Raw genomic sequence first — 22110 nt, forward strand, 5'->3', positions numbered from 1 at the left:
CTCACTTAAAAAATAAAGTTGCCATTCAGAAAGGTTGCATTTTTCCCCCAAACACAAATCTGTTCATAGCAAATTCGGGATTTGAACTCAGCTCTATTTAACTTGAAAGTGTGTATTTTCCATGAAACTATGCTTCTGTTGATGTGAACTCAGAATTCCTAGAGAAAATAAAAAGCAACACACGTGCAGTTATTGGCACTGTGAAAAATCATAAAAAGTGCAACAGATAAAGTTTTGCAGCAATCACAGTTCTGGGCCATATTAATGAAGTAATATGGACGTAGAAGAAGTGTTGAAGAGGGGCTGTGGGGAAATAATATTTGCATATTAAAAATTTTAAATATTTGCATATTTAAAATTCATCACAGGGAAAAATGCATTGTGGAAAATGGACACAGAAATAAATATAATAGAAATTTATAGACACAACTGCCTGGTCTTAGGTATTTATCAAAAAGGTTTTCTGTGTTTTCCTATAAAGTCTATGTAGTTTCAAATCGTTTTATCTCTAAGTATGTGTATATGTAAGAGTTTCATATGGAAAATCTTGAAATTAGCACTGATTTTAAGCCTATTGTCCTTAGCATTTGGCAATGACATCTAATCATTATTGTAATGATGAGCAAATTGTTAGCATTTATGACTATCATGAGTCAATTGTAATAGCAAAGAAATTCACAAGCTAGGAAAAGTAAAGTGTGCTTTACTATTGAATGATTTCATAGATAATTTTTTGTTTAGCACAAAATTATACTCAAACAACTTTGTTATAAAGAAAATATGGTTTTCAGAACTATTTTGTATTGCTGTGATCAGTGTAATATAAAGGCGAAATGAAAGATTCCTTCTTCACATCAAATATATCTATAGAAACATTTTAAAGCTATGCTTAGGCATGTACAAGGTCCTAGGCTCACTCCCTAGTATAAAAATCAATCAATCAATCAATCAAAGCAAACAAAAACAGACCAATTCTTGTTCAATATTTTGTGCACATTTAAGACTAAGTTATTGTCAGTATTTGGCACTATGAGATAAAAATAATAAAAGTGTTAGTAATAATATTTTATGGTATCTGCAAATTATAAAGTAGCTTTTTAAAAAGTAGATTTTTTATGTTTTAAAACAGTTTTAAATTTATAAAAAAATTGCAATTGTTATATCTAGAATTCCCTTGACGTCCCTCATCACATTCCCTATTTTTATTATGTTATATTACTATGATAAATTTGTTACAATTATTGAACCTAATTTAGTTCACTGAGTATTGCAGTAGTGATTTGAAAATATAAATGGAAAAATAGAGTTAACAGAAAAAAACAGGTTTTTGAAAAGAGCAACAAAATTGACAAATGCATAAGTGTTCTATAGAGGAAGGATCAATTATTAAACTAATAAATGAAAGTGACAGTCTATAGTCAAATTTACATAAAAGTAGAATGCACTGTAGCTTAAAATTTTGAAAATTGCACATTCAAAATTGTAATAGCAAAGGAATTCACAAGCTACAAAAAGTAAAGTGTGCTTTATACTTAGTTATCAAATTTATACTTATATATCCCTTTTACTTAGATATTGATAGGAAATTCCTAAAAATACAAAAATTATAAAACTTAGTCAAGAAGAAATAAACAATCTGAATGGACACATAACAAATGAAGAGACTTAATCTATAATCCAAACCTCCAAAACAGAAAATCCCATTGTAAATGGTTTTGTTGTGAGTTCTTCCAAATATTTACAGAAGAATTATAATCTTAGAAACTCATGGCATTTAATTCTCTCAAACACACACACACACACACACACATACACACAGAAGTGTGAAATGCTTCCTAATTCATTCTATAAGACTAATACTATGCTAATACCAAAGACAGAAGATATCACAAGAAATGGAAAGAAAGTCAGTATTCTTAATCACAATATGCTGTCATTTAGGTCTGGAATTTCCCCAGAGGTGTATGTTTGAAAGGCTAGGTCCTCAGCCTGGCCCTATTGGGAGGTGGAGGAACCTTTAAGAGACTGGTCTTCAGGGCATGTGTTTGAAGGGGTCCTGGGAGGCTGGTGTCCTCCTGTTTCTCTCTTGGCTGCCCAGCATCCATGAGGTGTGTGGGCCTCTTTTGCTGTGCACTCCTGCAGTGAGGTCCTGTGCTGACTCAGCTCCAAAGCCGCAGGACCAAGAGACCACAGGGGGAGAACATCATGGCAGAACAGAAAGCAGTTTAGGACATCACACTGGGAAGTGTGAGAGAGACTAAGCTCAGCTCCTCATATATTTACCCCAGAGTCACACCCCACCCTATGACCCATGTCCTCACCCTACCTCCCTACAGTTAGCATCCAGTTAATCCTCACCTAGGGATTAATGCACTGATTCAGCCTTTCATAACCCAATCATGTCACCTCTACCTTGCATTGTCTGACACATAAGCTTTGGGAGACACCCTTTGGTTGATATTTTCAGATATTTTGCCATAGGGATGAAGCTGACTAACACACTATGAATACAAAAAACATTCCATAAAACATTAGCAGAATACTTTAGTGGTGTATTGGAAGGAAAGTATATTATGACCAACTGGGATTTATCCCAGGAATACATGGTTCATTCAACCATGTACAAAAGCCATTTCGTGTAAGGCAGTACCATAATAGAATACAAATTTTAAAAGTGTGCTCATCTCAATTTATGCAGTAAAATCATTTGATACAAATCCATCCACCTCTCGTGATTAAAAAAAAAAAAAACATTTAACAAACTAGAAATAGAAAGCAGTTTCTTTAACATATCAGAGTATTTTATAAAAACACAACAGAGTACTCAATGAGAAAACACTGAAAGCCTCCCCACTAAGATCTGGAGTAGAACAAGAATATCCACTTTCCCCAGGTTTTTTTTTTTTCAAAATTTTGATAAATATTCAAGCCACACACAAACACACACAAAATAAAATAAAAACAGAAAAAATAGAAGTAAGAGCTCTCTAGTTGGGAAAAAAGTAGTATAACTACTTCTATTCATAACTGACCTAGCATCAAATACAGCAAATACTGAAAACACAATCCAAAAATCCAATGGTTAATAAGCAAATTCAGTATTTGTCTAAAAACTGAATATCAAAGTAACACACAAAAATCATTTAAAATCATTTGAGGAGAGGTAAAGGGGAATCACTAGGTACTAAATAAAGAAAAATATATTCCACACTTATGTGATTGTGTCAGCATGAACCCCAATACTTACTAAAACCCTAATGAACTACTAAAATTAAAAAAAAGTTGTATTTGTATCAACTTGTAACAAAAAAATCTTTAAAAAGGAATAACAATAAAATTTTCATTTACAATAGCTCCAAAAATGACTAAATTTAATGAAGAATATGAAAGATATATATACTGACAACTAAAAAACACTGCTGAAATTAAGAACCTAGAGTAATTGAAGAATTAATATGAATATCTTAACATTTCTCAATGTGATCAACATGTTTAGTGAAAACCCTATCAAAATCTCAAGAAGCTTTTTTTTTTTACAGAAATAATCACATCAATCTTAAACTTCATATGAGATTGCAAGTTACCCTGAACAGCTAGAACTCTCTTGTTAAGGAACAAAGTTGGAGTACTAACACTTCTCAACTTCTAAACACACTGCAAATCTGCAGGTGTCCAAATACTGGGATTGGCATAAAGATAGAGATGTATTCAATGGAATAAAAGTATGTTCCAAAAAGAAACCTACATTTCTATTGTCAGCTGATTTTGTATGATTGTGCCAAGAAAATTTAATGGAAAAGAATGAGCTTTGGGCAAATAAGGCAAAGATGGTTGAATATTCACATGTGAAAGTATAAAGTTGGATCCATACCTCAGACCATATATCAGCATAAGCCCTAAATACAAAAAAAAATCTTAAATATATGATACTTAACCATTTCATTCTTAGAACAGAATGTAGAGATAAATTTTATGGCCTTGGAGTTGGAAATAATTACTTAACTATGACACCTTAAGCACAAGTAATAAAATAAACCATACCTAATTTAGACTTCATGAAAATTAAATTCTGTGCATTGAAAGATAATATCAAGCAAATGAAAAGCATGAATAGTTTTGAAAACAGTTTTCATCTCTAAGAACAAGTTGATCAAAATTGCAAATAAACCATAGTATCTTTTTCATATATTTTAAAACAAACTAGCACTCAAAATTATTTATGGATACATACATGATAGATTTAACAACAACAAAACAAAGAAACAGAAAAAAAGGAAAGCTATCCAATACTCATACAACTTTTTTTTAATAAGAAAAGTAAAAGGAAATTTGGTTGCAGAGATTGAGGAAAACTTACATGCATTTTTATATATTCTTTAAAGTCAACTTCAAAACCTTTAAAGGTAAATACAAAATAGTTTGTGGGTATCTCTCACATTAGTCTTTGAATTTTCTTTTGTTTGTAAACATCCTCTGAATTGATGAATTTTATCTGAATTCTATTAAGTGATATGCTATGGTTTAGATATTAGTATCTCACAAAGGCCCATGAGTTAAAGTCTTTGTCCCCACTGTGGCACTGCTGAGAGGTGGTAGAAACCAAGATGTAGTAGAGACTAGTGGAGGTCACTGTATCTTTGGAAATGTTCTGTTGAATAATGCTGTGGGCCCCCAACCCCTCCCTGCTCTCTTTGCTTCCTGCCTCGCGGTGTATTGCGTTTCTTTCCACCATGTATGATTGTCATGATGTGCTGCTTTGTCACTGGCTGAAAGCAACAAGGCCCACCAATCATGGACTAGGTTCTTTATAAGTCAGTTACCTCAATATTTTATTATAGTTATGTAAAGCTAATAAATAGAAGAAAGTTTATGTTCAAATTATATTTATTTTGTACTATAAAAATACAAAAGCAGAAATTATGAGTCAAGAAATGCTATACACAATTTCACATGTATTTCATTACTAAATATCTTATCAATATATTTATCATTATTAATTAAAGGCAAGTATAGTGTTATATCTTAGCTTAGAACATCAATGTTCAACTGGAAAAATAATAAGTGGACAATATTTAAAGTAAAAAATCCCACCTTTTGTGATTAGTTACATGACATCAGAAGTTTTCCTTGCAAATCAAAATTGCACAGTGTTCTCTAGCTTGCCTACTTGATAGCTATCACATGAGAATCTTAAAACTAGATTTTCCGCTGGTTTTCCTATTCAATACTTTTACATGATAAATAAAGCCTGGCAACTTTGAACATTTATTACCTGATTTTTTGAAACCAAATGCATTATTAAAATGTTCTTTCAAAATCGCAGCAGCATATACTGTAAATCTCATGTAAATACACATGATTTTTAGCTAAACAGTCTGTTTAAGGTATTCACAGTTGCTTTTAAGGGTTATATGAACATTCAGAAACAGTTTAGAAATCAGTCAGGTGTTCATAAAGAGTTGCTTCTCACTTGAACTTTGTTTTGTGGTTTCAGATGTCCTTTTATGTTGATGTATTAAAACATCATAAATGGCATTCAAAGTCATATATCTTATGCATAAATCTATATATGTTATTATGTAGACAAAGACCTACAAAAATAACACATTTTTTGAGAAATTATTCAACCATCTTCCCTTCTCACATTGAGAAAGCTTTGTAATCCTTGCTAAATGGAAAATTTGCTTTCTGATATGTGTGCATCAGGCATATTTCTGATTGAAGTAAATGATGATATAACTAGAGTCTTGTAGCTTGTAAGTATCCAGAAGTAAAGCTGTAGAACAGATGTAAAAGGAGAAAATTATTTCCTGAGATCTTATATCAATTTAGACACTTAACGTAAGGAGTAATTTGATAAAGGAACTAGTAGTCCAAGTACTTTTTGTTTTCATTACTTCACAGGTGAGATCATCTGTCATTTGTCTTTCCATTCCTAGATTATGTCTCTTAATATCCAACTCCATCCCCACTGCTCCGATGAGGGAATTTTCCTTCATTCCTAAGGCTGAATAGTAATCCATTGTTTGTATATGCCACAATTTATCTTTTTATCCACTGATGGAGAGCTTGGGTAGCTTTCCCATTTTGGCTTTATTAAATAGTGCTGCAATTCCACAGGAGTAAAGATGTTTTGGCTATATTCCAACCTCATTATTTTCGGATATCCCCCTAACAATAGAATTTCTGGATCATATAGTAGTTCTATTTTTTTTTATTTTTTGAGGAGTGCTATAATATTTTCCATAATGGGAGTACTTATTTACGTTTCCAACACCATAGGCATGTGACACTTTTCATATCCACGTAACACTTTATATCCTTATTATTTATAATGCCATTTTCAAGGGAGTGAGGTGGTTTTCATTGTGGTTTTGATTTGTATATCCTTGATAATTAATATTATTGGACATTTTTTCACCTATTGTATGGTCATTTCTAGTTATTCTTTTGAAAATGGTCTATTTAGGTGGTTTCCCATTTTTAATTGGTTTATTTAGTATTTCTTCTATTGATATTTTGGAGCTATGAATATATTCTGAATCTCAAGACCTTTTACGGATGTACCATTTGGCAATATCTTCTTTCATTATGTAGGTTACCTCTTTTCTCTGTTGATTGTTTTCTTTACTGCGGAAAAGCTTTTGGGTTTGTGTTTTAATCAGTTTTTTCACTGCTGTGATGATAAGACTTGAAAATAAAGTTTATTTGGGGGCTCACAGTTTCAGTGGTCTCAATTCATAGATGGCCAGTTCTATTCCTCAGGGATAGAGGTGATGCAGACCATGACGGCAAAAGAGTGTGGTAGAAGAAAGTAGTTCAGGACATGGCTAGGAAGCAAAGAGAGAACTCGGTTCAATTAGGACGAATTATGTACCCCAAAGACAGGCCCCCAGGAGCCACCTCCTCCAGTCACACCCCACTTGCCTACTATTATCCCTATTAGGGGTTTAAAGCCGTTATTAGATCAAATATTTTATAGTCCCATCATTTTTTTGCATTCTTTCACATGTGAGCTTTGGAGGAACGTCTATTATCTAAACCATTGCAGTTTTATATATACAATGTTTCTAGGTTTGTTTTTCTTACCTGTGTTTTTGGAATCTTGTCCAAAAAATATCTTGCCCATTCAATACCCTGAAGCATTTCCCAGTGTTTCCTTCTAGAAGTTTCATAGTTTCTGTTTCTATATTTAAGTCATATACATTTTGAGTTCATTTTTGTAACTGGGGAGGGTCTAGACTCATTCTTTGGCATGACTATCCCAATTTTGCTGGTACCAACTATTGAAAAGACTTTCTCTCCTTTTTTTTTTTGTTGTTGTTGTTCAGCACATTGTTACAAGCCAATTTTGTTGCATTTTATAATTGTGAAGAATATAATTGATATTTTGATAGAGATGGCATTGAGTCTAGAGATCATTTTGGGCAGTATGGTCATTTGAACAATATTGATTCTTCCTATACATGAACACAGAATGTAGTTCCACTCATGTGTGCATCTATGCGTGAGCATGTGTCTTCTTAAAATTTTTTATATGAACAATTTGTAGTTTTCCTGTTGTGGAGATGTTTCACCTCTTTTCTTGTATTTAATCCTAGGTATTGTATTTTATTGTTGTAGCCTATTCTAAATGGATTCTTTTATTGATTTATATTTCAAATAATTCACTATTGTCTAGCAACAGTACTCAGTTTTGCATGTTGATTTGTATTCTGTAACTTTACAGAATTCAAACTAACATTTTTAGCTAAGTAAGTGGTTTTGATTTTTTCTGAAGCTAAATTTTTAGTGAAATTAAAACAAACATGTGGAGTAGATTTAAAGAACAATTGCAATGAAAATAATTAATGAAGTGATATAGGAGATTGGTAGATTATATTGAGGCATTTCATTAATGGTTTTTAGAGTACCACATTTTATGGGAATTAAATTTCCCAGGGATAATCATAAAAACTTTGTGAGTAAAGTCCAGAAAATTTTATGTAGAGTTCAATATTTTAAGGAAATGAGATTATTCATTGGTGTATCATCCCATCTGCATGAGAGCCATTTGAAATCCATAATAATACTTTTTTTTATTAGTGTCTTATAGTTATGCATAGTAGTGAAATTCATTTTGACATAATCATACATGCATGAATATAATTTGCTTCATTTCAGTTCCCAATACTTCCTTTTCCCTCCCCGTTTCCCTTCCTCGACTCTAGTGATCTTCCTTTCATTTATTTATTTATTGTCTTTTTAAGTTAAAAAGTGGAATTCAGAGTGGCATATTCATATATGTAGATGACATAATCTGGTCAGTTTTATTTTGCCATTCTTTCCTTTACTAGCCCCTCCCCATTCCATTAATCTACTTCCTCTACTCTACTTTTCTCTCATTTAATTTCATAGGATTTCCTCCCATTTTTTTTTTCTCTTATTTTGTTCTGTTTTTCACATAAAAGAGAAAACATTAAACCCTTCATTTCTGAGTCTGGCTTATTTTACTTATCATCCAGTTTTTAAGATATGCTTGGATCCAGCTATTCAGGAGGCTGAGGAAGGGTTTTCACATTTGTGAAGACATTCTGGGGAAATTAGTGAAACATTATCTCAAAATGAAGATAAAAACAGCTGGATATGTGGCTCAGCGGTGGAGTGTTTGCCTAGCATGTATGAGCCACTGTATTCAATCCCTAATCTCTCTCTCTCTCTCTCTCTCTCTCTCTCTCTCTCTCTCTCTCTCTTACACAAACACACACACACACACACACACACACACACACACACACACACATACAAAGATATGGGTTGAAAAACAAATAGTGAGCTTTGGGGATTACTGCTTTTGAGAAACAAGGCAAAATGTTCAGCACGTGGTTAAGTGATTACAAGGAGGGCAGGGAAAAGGACTTGAAGAGATTAAGTATCAGAGGAGAGGGTTTGCTGGATTGCAGGAGAGGATATGCTTTAATACTGGTAAAAGCCTGTTCTTAAATACTGTGTTAGTCACCCTCAGTGTGTAATGGTGGAGACAGTGATGAATGCTAAGACTACTTATTATAAATTATTTAAGAAATAATGCTGAGTAATTGTTCAGCAAAATGATGAATAAAGGAGAAGCTTAAAAATATAAGAATAAAGAGAAAGAAAAAATAGACAATATGAATAGAAATTACTCTTATTTGGAATTTTAATTTCCACACCATGAGGAATATAGTGACTTATCTGGATTTTGCAAAATTACATACCATAGAAATAACAGGAGCAGTCAGGTGTGACCATTTCTGCCTGTTCCCCTGGCTTCACATGTCCCACTCAAGTGAGTAATGATATTAGGTTTACACTGGAGACAAAGGTCCACACCATGCAAGTGAGGAATTGCAGGCGATGTATCTTCCAGCAGTTTCTCTATGAAGTCCTTGAGATTGAACTGTAACCTGAAATTACACAGTAACCATCCTTTCTACTTTTACTAGCACTAAAATATTACAAGAGGAAAAGAGAGCCCCACCCTGAGAAAGAAAGAAAATAAGTCAGGAAATCTCTGAGGGTATAAATCTTTGATACAATATAGTGGGTTTCAATATGTACCTTTAATAAGTTTCAAAGAGGTAAGAATCACGGAATTGGTGTTGGAATCCTAGTTTGTATAAATGTTACCCATTAAAGGAGTATTAGCATGGACCTTTTTATGTACTGGGTACCACAGGTTTTATTTTTCCCTGTTCATGTCTGTGCTTCCAATTGTTGATGGAACTCCTAGTCTCCCACCCACATGTGTCAATGGTGCAAAGCTGATCAAAGTTCCCTAACTTCCAACCTTCACCATGGAGAGGAGGCCCTATAGAATGGGAACAGAGAGCCCTTGATGACAGCAATTATTTTTGATGTGGATACAGGCTCCCTAGATTACAATCAAGGAGCCAGTACTTAGCACTTTGTTTCAATTTCCTCATAGGTGAATAGAGATATAAGTGGCACCAAATCTTAAATTGGTTATAAGCATTAAATAATTTAGATTTTATAACATGCATAGAACAAGCCTGCCACTTGTATGCAAATAAAATCATTTCATGTACTGGTTATCATGTAGATGAAAGTATCCAGTCAGCTGCTATAGATCTAAGAACAAAAACAAACAACAAAAACAAAACTTTTAGTGATATAACTACTCCAGTCCTTTAGTCTTGAATGTCTTTGAAAATCTATAGATTTACCCTGTGCAAATTATCTTGATTTTCATTATTATTTAATATACAAATTCAATCTTTCTCAGAGGTAAGACTCTTTCACTAATGAATACACCTAAAATTACTTCAATTATAATAAATGCACAAAGGTTTACACGTGTACACACAGAATTAAGACCAACAAGATACTCATTAATATGTGAACTACATTAATAGTACTTGAAACCCCTAATTTGGTCAGCAAATTTTTTTCAGAAGAAATGCTGCATTAATGTTCTATATAAGATGGTTAATTTCCAACTCCTCCCCTTTTCACTTATATGACTAAAGTTCTAGATGATAGGACATTTTCAAATAGCATGCTGCTCCATTAAAACTATGCAAAAACAGAAAAAGCAAGGGGAGGTTTAACAGGTAACTGAGTTTGGACAGTCATAAGCAAAGTAGACAGATGATTAAAATCACACCTAAATAAACCTTTGCCTCTGATTGAGAATCCCAGTGGCTGATGTACTGGGAAAAGCCTGTTTTAAGGACTGTGTTAGTCTTTCTCAATATATAGGAAAGTTCAGGAATAAACTTTATGAAAAACCAATAGGTAGGAGACAACACTTTATCAGTGATGCATTTTTGCAAGATTGGAAATGCAGCAGATAAAAGGTTCAGAAGCAAGACCATTAATCTAATTCTTCTCAGGAATTATATTCTTCTTATATCTCTTGCATATGTAATTTTCCACATAAGCTTGCAGATGTTCTATTAATTAGTCCTTTTTAATATGGGAGCACATTTGACTCTAAATTTCCCTTTCAGTTACGGATCTTTCTATTCCTTTTCCCCTTGGTACTAAATCTTCTTATAATATTTGTCTATAATTGCCATATCCAATTCTCTATTTCTGACTTATTCATAAACCCTTTCAATTAAGTTTCAAAACTTCTTCTTTGTAGGCCACTAGTGACCTCTGGGTTCAATAGCCAATAGTCTTTAATCTTCCAGTCTTATTTAAATAGCACATGATTGATATTTAAAAAATTAAACTGCCAGTGTATTTTAAACAATTGATTTCCCCCTTTAAACACCTTTCTCTCATGGGCAGACAGGTTAGCACAGACCTGGTTTTCAGTCTTGGTCATAGACCTTCTTCTTCAGCTTGCTTTACTGGTCATTTCTCTTATTTATGACTATAAGCTTCCAAGGGCTCAAGCCTCAATCATATGCATTTGGGGGGATATGTATTTTTTTTCTTTTTTAAAAAATTTTATACACAATGGAGTATTACTCAGCAATAAAAAATGACAAAACCATGGCATTTGCAGGGAAATGGATGGCATTAGAGCAGATTATGCTAAGTGAAGCTAGCCAATCCCTAAAAAACAAATGCCAAATGTCTTCTTTGATATAAGGAGGGCAACTAAGAACAGAGCAGGGAGGAAGAGCATGAGAAGAAGATCACCATTAAACAGGCACGAGAGTGGGGAGGGAAAGGGAGAGAGAAGGGAAATTGCATGGTAAAGGAAGGAGACCCTCATTGTTATACAAAATTACATATAAGAGGAAGTGAGGGGAAAGGGAAAAAAAACAAGAGAGAGAAATGAATTACAGTAGATGGGGTAGAGAGAGAAGATGGGAGGGGAGGGGAAGGGCGGGGATAGTAGAGGATAGGAAGGGCAGCAGAATACAACAGACACTAGTATGGCAGTATGTAAAAAAGTGGATGTGTAACCCATGTGATTCTACAATCTGTATACGGGGTAAAAATGGGAGTTCATAATCCGCTTGAATCAAATGTATGAAATATGATATGTCAAGAGCTTTGTAATGTTTTGAACAACTAATAATAACAAAAAGAAAAATAAATAAATTTTAAATTGCCATATCTGGGGATGATCTTTATTTTACACACAATAAAAATTACATATCATAATTAACATAGATACTTCTCTATATAGTTAATAACATGTAGGCCACAGGTACCAAAAATAGTTTTAGCACATTAAAAAAAAAAAGAAAAACTACCTAAAAGTGTTTTTCCAAGCTGTACATTTTCTCCAGAAGAAAAATTTCCCTGCCTTTACTCAGAAAAAAATAATACTTAGATATATTTAAAAGATGATTCCATTCAAAAAGGAGTTATAAATTTAAAAAATTACTTTAAGATAATTTTATTTTGTTCATTTGTTCATGGATACTGTGTCTTCTAAATGCCTTCCCCCGAACAGAGTCTACCCTGTTTCTCTAGCCATGAGGATGAAGCTAAACCTGAGGTGTATTCTTTTTTCTGGCTCATTTTTAGCTATACAGGACAGTTAGGATCCATCTTAACATAATTATAAATGCATGGGATGTGTCTTTTTCTAACTCAGACCCCAGCATCTTTCCTTTCTCTTCCCTCTCTCCACCTCTGATCCTTTCTCTCTAATTATCTTTTGCCATTAACCCATAATTTAAAAAAAATAATAATTTCTTGTGGATGTCCACAATGGAGAAATTCCTCATAATGTATTCATATAAGTACACGGGAAAGTTACATCCAGTTCATTCCATTTCTTTTGTTTTTCTATCCTTCCTCCCTTTCCTTCATTCCCATTTGTCTAATCCAGTGAATTTCTATTTTTCCTTTCCCAACCCACCTTATTGGGGGTTAGTTTTCACATATCAGAGAAAAAAAAATTCAACTTTTGGCCTTTGGGGATTGGCTTGTTTCACTTCGCATAATATTCTCCAGTACCATCCACTTTCCAGCAAATGTCACAAAGTCATTCTTCTTTATATCTGAGTAATACTCCTCTGTGTATATATATATTACATTTTCTTTATCCAATCATTTGTTGAAAGGCATCTAGGTTGGCTCCATAGCTTAGCTATTATGAATTATGCTTCTATACACATTGATGTAAATGTGTCACTGTAGTGTGCTGATCTTAAAACCTTTGGATATATACTGAGGAGTGGGATAACTGGTTCAAATGGTTGTTCCATTCCTAGATTTTTGAGGAATCTCCATACTGCTTTCCATAATGTTTGCGCCAATTTGCAGTCTTACCAGCAATGTATGAATGTACCTTTTCCCCAACATCCTCACCAATATTTATTGCTACTTGTATTTTTGAGAATGAGACATATTATTTCAATAAACTGGAATCATACAATTACAGCACAAAGAAAGTCTGAGCCGTGGAAATCAAAACACTGATGTGTTCATGAAGGACTTTTAGTGGTTTCATGGCGAAGATATTTAGATATGTAAGCATTAGAACATCATAAACTTATTTCAGTCATATTATAAAGACATAATTCACAAATAAGACTGTATAGAAAAATATGTTGCATGTTTTACCATTCAGTGATTTCCCTAAAAATAAGCATTATTATGAAATAAGTGATTCACCTTAACTCAGATACACGTATCATTGCTATGAAGAGCATTGCACTAATGACACAGCTAAGCATTGATGCACAGTTGATTAATTGTCTTTTTTCTGTAAACAATTCCAAGATAAACACTACCATGTTTAATTTGAAGAATCGTTGCACATGAATGCTGTGCAGTAGTCTCCATGAGGGTCCCTAATGACATAAAATTTAGTCTTTAGTGGAATGAACAGACATTTAATAATTAAGCTGAATAATTAAATGTTTAAATATCTAAATATCAACAATAGAATACAACATTAAATCTCTAAAGCTTAGTATTTATTTTTTTGAGGGGGAGGATGGGGGCTGAGCATTGAACTCAAGAGGTTCTCTACCACTGAGCTGCATAGTGCATTATCAGCCCTTTTTCTTTGTATTTTGAGATAGGGCCTCGCTAAGTCGCTCCAGCTGGACTCTGACTTGCCACACTCTTGCCTCAGCTTCCTGAGCAGCTGTGATTACAAGATGTTGTTACCGTGTCTGGCACCCATTCTTTGGTTTCTAAAACCATACTCCAATAAAGGGAAAGGGGATCCTTAGAAAAATGATTGCTTCTAGGAATTTTATATGGAATACACAGAATAAGCCTGGAACATTTCATGCTGCCAGAAAGTTTTATTAATAATTTTCCAAAACTTGAAAGTAACTAAGATGTCCTTAGGAATGTGAATGGATGAATGACCATGGTGCATCCAGGCAATGGGATATTACTCAGCACTGAGAAAGAAATTAGTTCTTGAACCATGAAAAAGACTCAGAGAGAACTTATATGCACATTACTGAGTGAAACAAGCCAATCTAAAAAAGCTAGATAATGTCTGATTCCACAATTTGTCTTGGCAAAATGAAAAACTCTGGTGACATTAAAACAACATGGTTTTCCAGTGGTTAGGAGAGAGGGAGAATGAAAACACTGAGTGCAGACAAATTTTAAGACAGTGAGTCTACTTTGTATAATATCACAATGATGGATCCTTGTTATTATACATTTGTCCAAACCCAGGGGTGGCACAAAGCCCAGAGTGCACTCCAGTGCAAACTATGGAGTCTGGACGATAATGATGTGTGTGTCAAACTAAGCACATCACTTGTGGCAAACGTACACCCTGAGGGTGATGTTGGTAATAAGGGAGGCTGTGCATGCATTGGGGCAGGAGTAATGGGAAATCTCTGTGACTTTCAAGCAACTTTCTCATGAACCCAAACTGCTCTAAACAAAATCTATTTTGATTATACATATCGTAAAAAATTTAAAAGGATTAAAAGATAGACAAACAAAACTCCATATTTGTGGGGAGGGGAGCATGTGAAAGTGATACAAGGGCCACTAGAAAAATTCCTAATAATCAAACTTGAAGCAATTTGAGGAACAAAAAATGTAGTATAATATTATCACATAAAGCATAAAATAAATATCTATACCCTTTATCAAATATAAGATAGTTGTAGTTTTCTGGATTGGTTTCTGTGTCCTCTATTCTGTACCATTGGTCCACCCGCCTGTTTTGGTACCAGTACCATGCTGTTTTTGTTACTATTGCTCTGTAATATAGTTTGAAGTCTGGTATCGCTATACCGCCTGATTCACACTTCCTGCTTAGCATTGTTTTTGCTATTCTGGGTCTTTTATTTTTCCATATGAATTTCATGATTGCTTTCTCTATTTCTACAAGAAATGCCGTTGGGATTTTGATTGGCATTGCATTAAACCTATAGAGAACTTTTGGTAATATCGCCATTTTGATGATGTTAGTTCTGCCTATCCATGAACAGGGTATATTTTTCCATCTTCTAAGATCTTCTTCTATTTCTCTCTTTAGGGTTCTGTAGTTTTCATTGTATAAGTCTTTCACCTCTTTTGTTAGGTTGATTCCAACTATCTTATATTTGATAAAGGGTCTAAAAGCATGCAATGGAGGAAGGATAGCATCTTCAACAAATGGTGCTGGGAAAACTGGAAATCCATATGCAACAAAATGAAACTGAATCCCTTTCTCTCGCCATGCACAAAAGTTAATTCAAAATGGATCAAGGAGCTTGATATCAAATCAGAGACGCGCCGTCTGATAGAAGAAAAAGTTGGCTACGATCTACAGTCGGTGGGGTCGGGCTCCAAATTCCTCAATAGGACACCCATAGCACAAAAGTTAATAACTAGAATCAACAAATGGGACTTACTCAAACTAAAAAGTTTTTTCTCAGCAAAAGATACAATAAGAGAGGTAAATAGAGAGCCTACAACCTGGGAACAAATCTTTACTCCTCACACTTCAGATAGAGCCCTAATATCCAGAGTATACAAAGAGCTCAAAAAATTAGACAATAAGAGAACAAACAACCCAATCAACAAATGGGCCAAGGACCTGAACAGACACTTCTCAGAGGAGGACATACAGTCAATCAACAAGTACATGAAAAAATGCTCACCATCTCTAGCAGTCAGAGAAATGCAAATCAAAACCACCCTAAGATACCATCTCACTCCAGTTAGATTGGCAGCCATTATGAAGTCAAACAACAACAAGTGCTGGCGAGGATGTGGGGAAAAGGGTACACTTGTACATTGCTGGTGGGACTGCAAATTGGTGCAGCCAATTTGGAAAGCAGTATGGAGATTTCTTGGAAAGCTGGGAATGGAGCCACCATTTGACCCAGCTATTCCCCTTCTCGGTCTATTCCCTAAAGACCTAAAAAGAGCATGCTACAGGGACACTGCTACATCGATGTTCATAGCAGCACAATTCACAATAGCAAGACTGTGGAACCAACCTAGATGCCCTTCAATGGATGAATGGATAAAAAAAAATGTGGCATTTATACACAATGGAGTATTACTCTGCATTAAAAAATGACAAAATCATAGAATTCACAGGGAAATGGATGGCATTAGAGCAGATTATGCTAAGTGAAGCTAGCCAATCCCTAAAAAACAAATGTCAAATGTCTTCTTTGATATAAGGAGAGTAGCTAAGAACAGAGTAGGGTCGAAGAGCATGAGAAGAAGATTAACATTAAACAGGGATGAGAGGTGGGAGGGAAAGGGAGAGAGAAGGGAAAATGCATGGAAATGGAAGGAGACCCTCAGAGGTATACAAAAGTACATACAAGAGGAAGTGAGGGGAAGGGGAAAAATAATACAAGGGGGACAAACGAATGTCAGTAAAGGGGGCAGAGAGAGAAGAGGGGAGGGGAGGGGAGGGGAGGGGAGGGGAGGGGGGATAGTAGAGGATAGGAAAGACAGCAGAATACAACAGACACTAGTATGGCAATATGTAAATCAATGGATGTGTAACTGATGTGATTCTGCAATCTGTATATGGGGTAAAAATGGGAGCTCATAACCCACTTGAATCAAATTATGAAATATGATATATCAAGAACTATGTAATGTTTTGAACAGCCAACAATAAAAAAAAAATAAAATAAAATAAAAAAAATAAATAAATAAATAAATATCTATGATTTCATGCCATGATAAATAATGCATTGAAAAAATAGGGAATAACTTCAAAGTTTGTAAATAATGCACCTTCACCAAGGTGGAACTCAACTCTCCCTTCTGAGGTGTGTGTGAGTAATGCAGTGCCTTCCTTTCAAACAGTGCAGTGAATGAAGTGTGTATGTGTGTATGTGCGCTTGTGCATGTGCGTGCAAGAGAGAGAGAGAGAGAGACATCCTGGAGTAAGTGGCTTTACAGTGCACAGTGCAAAACCTGGCCAGCATCCCTCATCCACTGATGAAGCCCACTTGAACAGGGGCATATCACGCCTGCTGTCTGCCTGACATGCTTTGCTGAGAGTGGCACTGCACCACTGGCTTCCTTCCCCGAGCCCAAGCCCCATCTCATCATGATGAAAACAGAGATTTGCTCCACAAATATCAAACCAGCACTCCTCAAAACTGTCAAGGTACCCAGATAAGAAGCCTGAGCAACTCCGACTTCTGGGACAGACCTGAAGTTACATGGCAGCTACATGTAGTGCGGTGCCCTGGAGGAGAAACGAAGCAGGAGGTGAACTCCAAGGGCATCTGCATAATGTACAAATATTGATTCATTAATTGTGACAAAGATTATGCTAATATGAAATGTTCATTAGAGGAGAAACTATGTTCAGGCTACATGAGAACTTCGCTAAATCTTCAAAACTTTTTACAAATCTAAAATTATTCTAAACCATAAAGTTAAAATTAACAATGTAAGTTTAATTATAGTTTGTAACAGACAGTCCTTAACTAAAAATTTAGGGAAGGGTCTCCTAAGGACCTCATATTTGAATTGCAATCTAAACCACCTGTTGTTAAATGAAAACTAAATGAAAATCCTTAAATACTGTCTCTGGCCAAAATAAAGACATGGGCAAAGAAATGAGATGGGCAGCGGTTTCTCTCATTAGTCTTCACAAGTTTCCAGAAGTGACCATAAGACAAAGGGCTCCTCAAGAAGCCAGAGATGTGCACAGGGACTACATCCTGGCAACATTCACCACCATTAATCCTTAGGAGTGGATTTGAGGGATGAGACCACAGAAGTGTGCCTGGCCATTTCTGTCACCCTTGTGTCTCCTTCAGATAAAGGTGTCCCTCATCAGTTTGCACGTCTTAATTGGGTTTGACCATTCAAATAAAAGATGTAAGAACACATCAAGTTTATCCAAGATAGATTTTTGGTTTAGAACCCTGTTATAAAAAAATGTGAGAGTCAAGTTAATTTTAAGTTCTGGCTGAAGTGTTATTGTAGACATGGGATATGCAATAGAGGTTTATTAGGGATGGAAGAATAGGAGAGTGCTAGCAGATGAATAAAATGGCCCAGGAACAAAGCAGAGAATTATAAATACTTTAATAAATTCAAAAGAAAAAAAAGAGATTCATTTTCTTTATTGCAATAAATAGGAGATTCTATTATATTGATTTAATACTTTTAAAATAAATATTATTGCATAATAATGTAATGATGATAGCCTTTAGTTTTTTATTTGAAATTCCTTTCAGACTGAGGCTGAAAGCTGAGAAACATGAAATATCATGAAGCGTTTTCCAATATACTCATGAATTAGAGGTCAAAAAAAAAAAAAAACAAAACCCTACCGGTTTGCAAAACCAGAACATTGTGCAGTTTGTTTATTGCTACAAGTTTTACAATTCATAACCAACTTTTAAACACATGTTTACCTGATTCTAAAACTTCTGTTGCAAAAGATCTGGCAGCTTTGGCAGGACAAAGCTCTGGCATGAAAAATTAAGCAGAATGCACTGGTCAGTGCTGTCTGATGGACACAGTGGACTTTCTGAGGTTCCTGAACTACAAAGTCTCTTTCTAAAAATAGTGCCATCAAAAAAGGTGTATTTTGGTGTTATTACTAAAATCAATTTTCACTCAAATATGCTTTCATTTACCACAATTTCTACTCTATGGTAAAGTAAATAGGTCCAGGACTAAGAATGCAGAGTAGGGGATAAGTAGAAGTTTGAGGAGGCAAGATCAATCAATTTGTATATCATTATTTGCTGGGCCACAGGTAGCCAAGGTTGTTGTCATATATTCACAAGGGGAAAGTATTCTAGTGAAAGTATGCTTTTTAACTTCAACAGCAGAATTATTAGCAATTACTGACCCTGTTTCTACGCTTTGTACTTTAATGAACTTCTAACAAGAACAACAACAAAAAACTGCAAATGCATACCATTGAATTCAGATACACCTGTTTCTTCAATGATTTTCATACTTTTTGCTATGGTATAAAAAATTAGGGGGCTGAGATTGTAACTCAGTGCTAGAGCACTTGACTAGTAGGTGTAAGGCACTGGGTTCAATCCTCCATACCACATACAAATAAGTGAATTAAATAAATACATTTTGTCCAACTACGACTAAAAAATAATTTAAAAATCAGGTGTTCATTAAAAAGTTACAAACACTTAATAATTTATCCATGGTTAAATAAATGACAGGATTCTATTTAGGGCAATAGTGACTGGATCACAATATGTCAAAGCTTGCTTTCAGTTGAATTGGTTTTTCATTCTTTCCTTAGGAAGAATGATGTCTGAGGAAAGGTAGATATTACTAGTAAGACTTTTTCTCATTCCTAATCATTTCTTTCAGTGTGAGAGAGGGAACTTTAGGAAAATAAAAGCTGTATCATCACACTTATTTTGTTTAAAAACGATATTGTTATACATTACAAGGTTGTATAATTTCTTCACTCTTTAATGAACATTTCTACTTCTATACACATCCAGTATTGTTTTGTCAATCTGAGATCTGAAGTCAATGTTTATTTATGATTTATTGTTCACTGGATTTTTTACTATTTTAAAGTAGAAAACATCAGTAGTTCTAAAATATTAAGGGAAACATTTGGGTTACAACAAGTTTACTAGTATCCTTAATATTTTCCAACCAAATGTAAGATAAAAATATATAGGATGAGTGGGTCATGGGAAGAGTAGCTTATTTTAATTGGTGTGTGTGTGTGTGTGTGTGTGTGTGTGTATTTGGAAGAACAGAAAGTTGACATTTCCTCATTGTAAGTCAGTAAACCTACAACTGAAAGAAAGTACCAATTGGGCTCTGCATGATGTCAATTCATTTAAATCTGAAAAAAAAGTCAATTGAAGAATATAATAATGCTAAACTGGGAAAATTATAATTACTTTAAAAAAGATGAAGTCAGTTATATTTTAGGGAAGAATATTAGAAAGGAAAAGGCATAAACAAAGATTGATGTTCCTTTTTTAAATTAAATTTATTTTTAACTGATAATAGAACAACATTAAAATTCTGTGTATTAAAAGGATAACGTGATGTTGTAGTAACCACCATTCTATTCTCAACTCCCATGAAATCAACTTTATTAGATTTCACATGAAAGAGATCATGCAGCACTTACCCTCCTGGGCCTGCTTTATTCCACTTAAGTTCTTATCTGTGTTGTCCCAAATGACAGGACTTCATATTTTCACGGGCGATAGTATTTGGTGTGTATATGCACCTAGGATTTATCTATTTGTCAGCAGATGGATACTTGTGCTTTCTTTTGTTGTTGTTTGTTTGTTTTTATATCTCAGCTGCTGTGAACAGAACTACAATGGACACACCAGTGCAGGAGTCTCTTCAACACAGATCCCATTTCCTTGGGCTATACACATGAGAGTAGGAATTCTGGATCATGGTAATAGTTTTGTTTTAATTCTCAGAAGAAAATCTCTAATGTTTCCTGTAACAGATGTTTTGCTTCACACCCCCAGTGGTGTGCAAGAGTTTAACCCTACATTCTCACCAGCATTCGTTATCATTTTTTTTAACCTTCTTATCAGAGTGAGGTACTATCTCCTTGTGGTGTTGAATTGTGTTTCTCTGGTGTTAGTGACATTGAGCCTTTCACACACACACCCCATATTTGCCATTTGTAGTCCTCTTTTGAGACTTGCCAATTTAGATCTAATGCCTATTTGTCAGTTGGATTATCTGTGTTTTTTTCTATTCCTGTTGAGTTTTCAGAGTTCCAAATATATTCTGTATATCAAAACCTTATCAGATGTGTAGTTGGGAAGATTTTCTCTGTCTTTGCTGGTTACCTCTGCACTACTGTTTCATTTGTAATCCTGTTGCTTCTGTTTCCTGTGCTCTGGGGACAAGTACAAAAAAATCATTGTCCACTTTCACATCTTGAAGCATTTCCTGTTTTCTTCTAGTAGTTTCATAGTTTCAGTGTTTTACATTTAAGTCTTTAACCTATTTTGAGTTGGTTTGTAACTGGTACAAAATAAGGATATGGTTTTATTCTTCACATGAGGATATCCTATTTTCCCAGCACAATATATTACAGAGACTGCATTGTCTCTAATTTCTGTTCTTCACAATTTTATGAAAAACTCAGCTAGCTTTGGCCATGGGAGTCTATACTGTGCCACTGTCCTCTGTGTGTGTTGATGCCAACGTCATGCTGCTTACCTGAACACTGCTCTGCAGTGTGTTGCAGAGTCACATAGTGTAATGCCTCCCACTTTTCCCTTTTTTGCTCAAGATCATTTTGGCTATTTGAGGGTTTTGTTGTTGGTCCATGTAAAATTTTGGGTATTATTTTTTGTTTGTTTTCTTGGAAAGCGAGTACTGGGGATTAAACTCAGGGGCACTCAACCACTGAGCCACACCCCCTGCCCTATTTTGTATATTTTGTATTTTATTTAGAGACAGGGTGTCATCTATTGCTTAGTGCCTCGCCTTTCCTGAAGTTGGCTTTGAACTTGCGATCCTCCTGCCTCAGCCTTTGGAAGTGAGCCTCTGGGATTACAGGTGTGCCACACCATACCTGGCTAGGGTGTTTTTTTCTAGTTCCTTGAGGACAGCTATCAGTATTTGATAGGGATTTCACAGAATCACGTTATTGCTTTGGGTAGTACGGACATTTTATCACTACTGATTTCTTCAGTTCATGATCATGGATTGTCTTTCCATTTGATTGTGTTCTTTTTAGTTTTTATCATTGAGTTTTGTAATTTCCATTATAGA

Source organism: Marmota flaviventris, chromosome 17 (assembly GCF_047511675.1).
Source record: "Marmota flaviventris isolate mMarFla1 chromosome 17, mMarFla1.hap1, whole genome shotgun sequence".
NCBI lineage: Eukaryota > Metazoa > Chordata > Mammalia > Rodentia > Sciuridae > Marmota > Marmota flaviventris.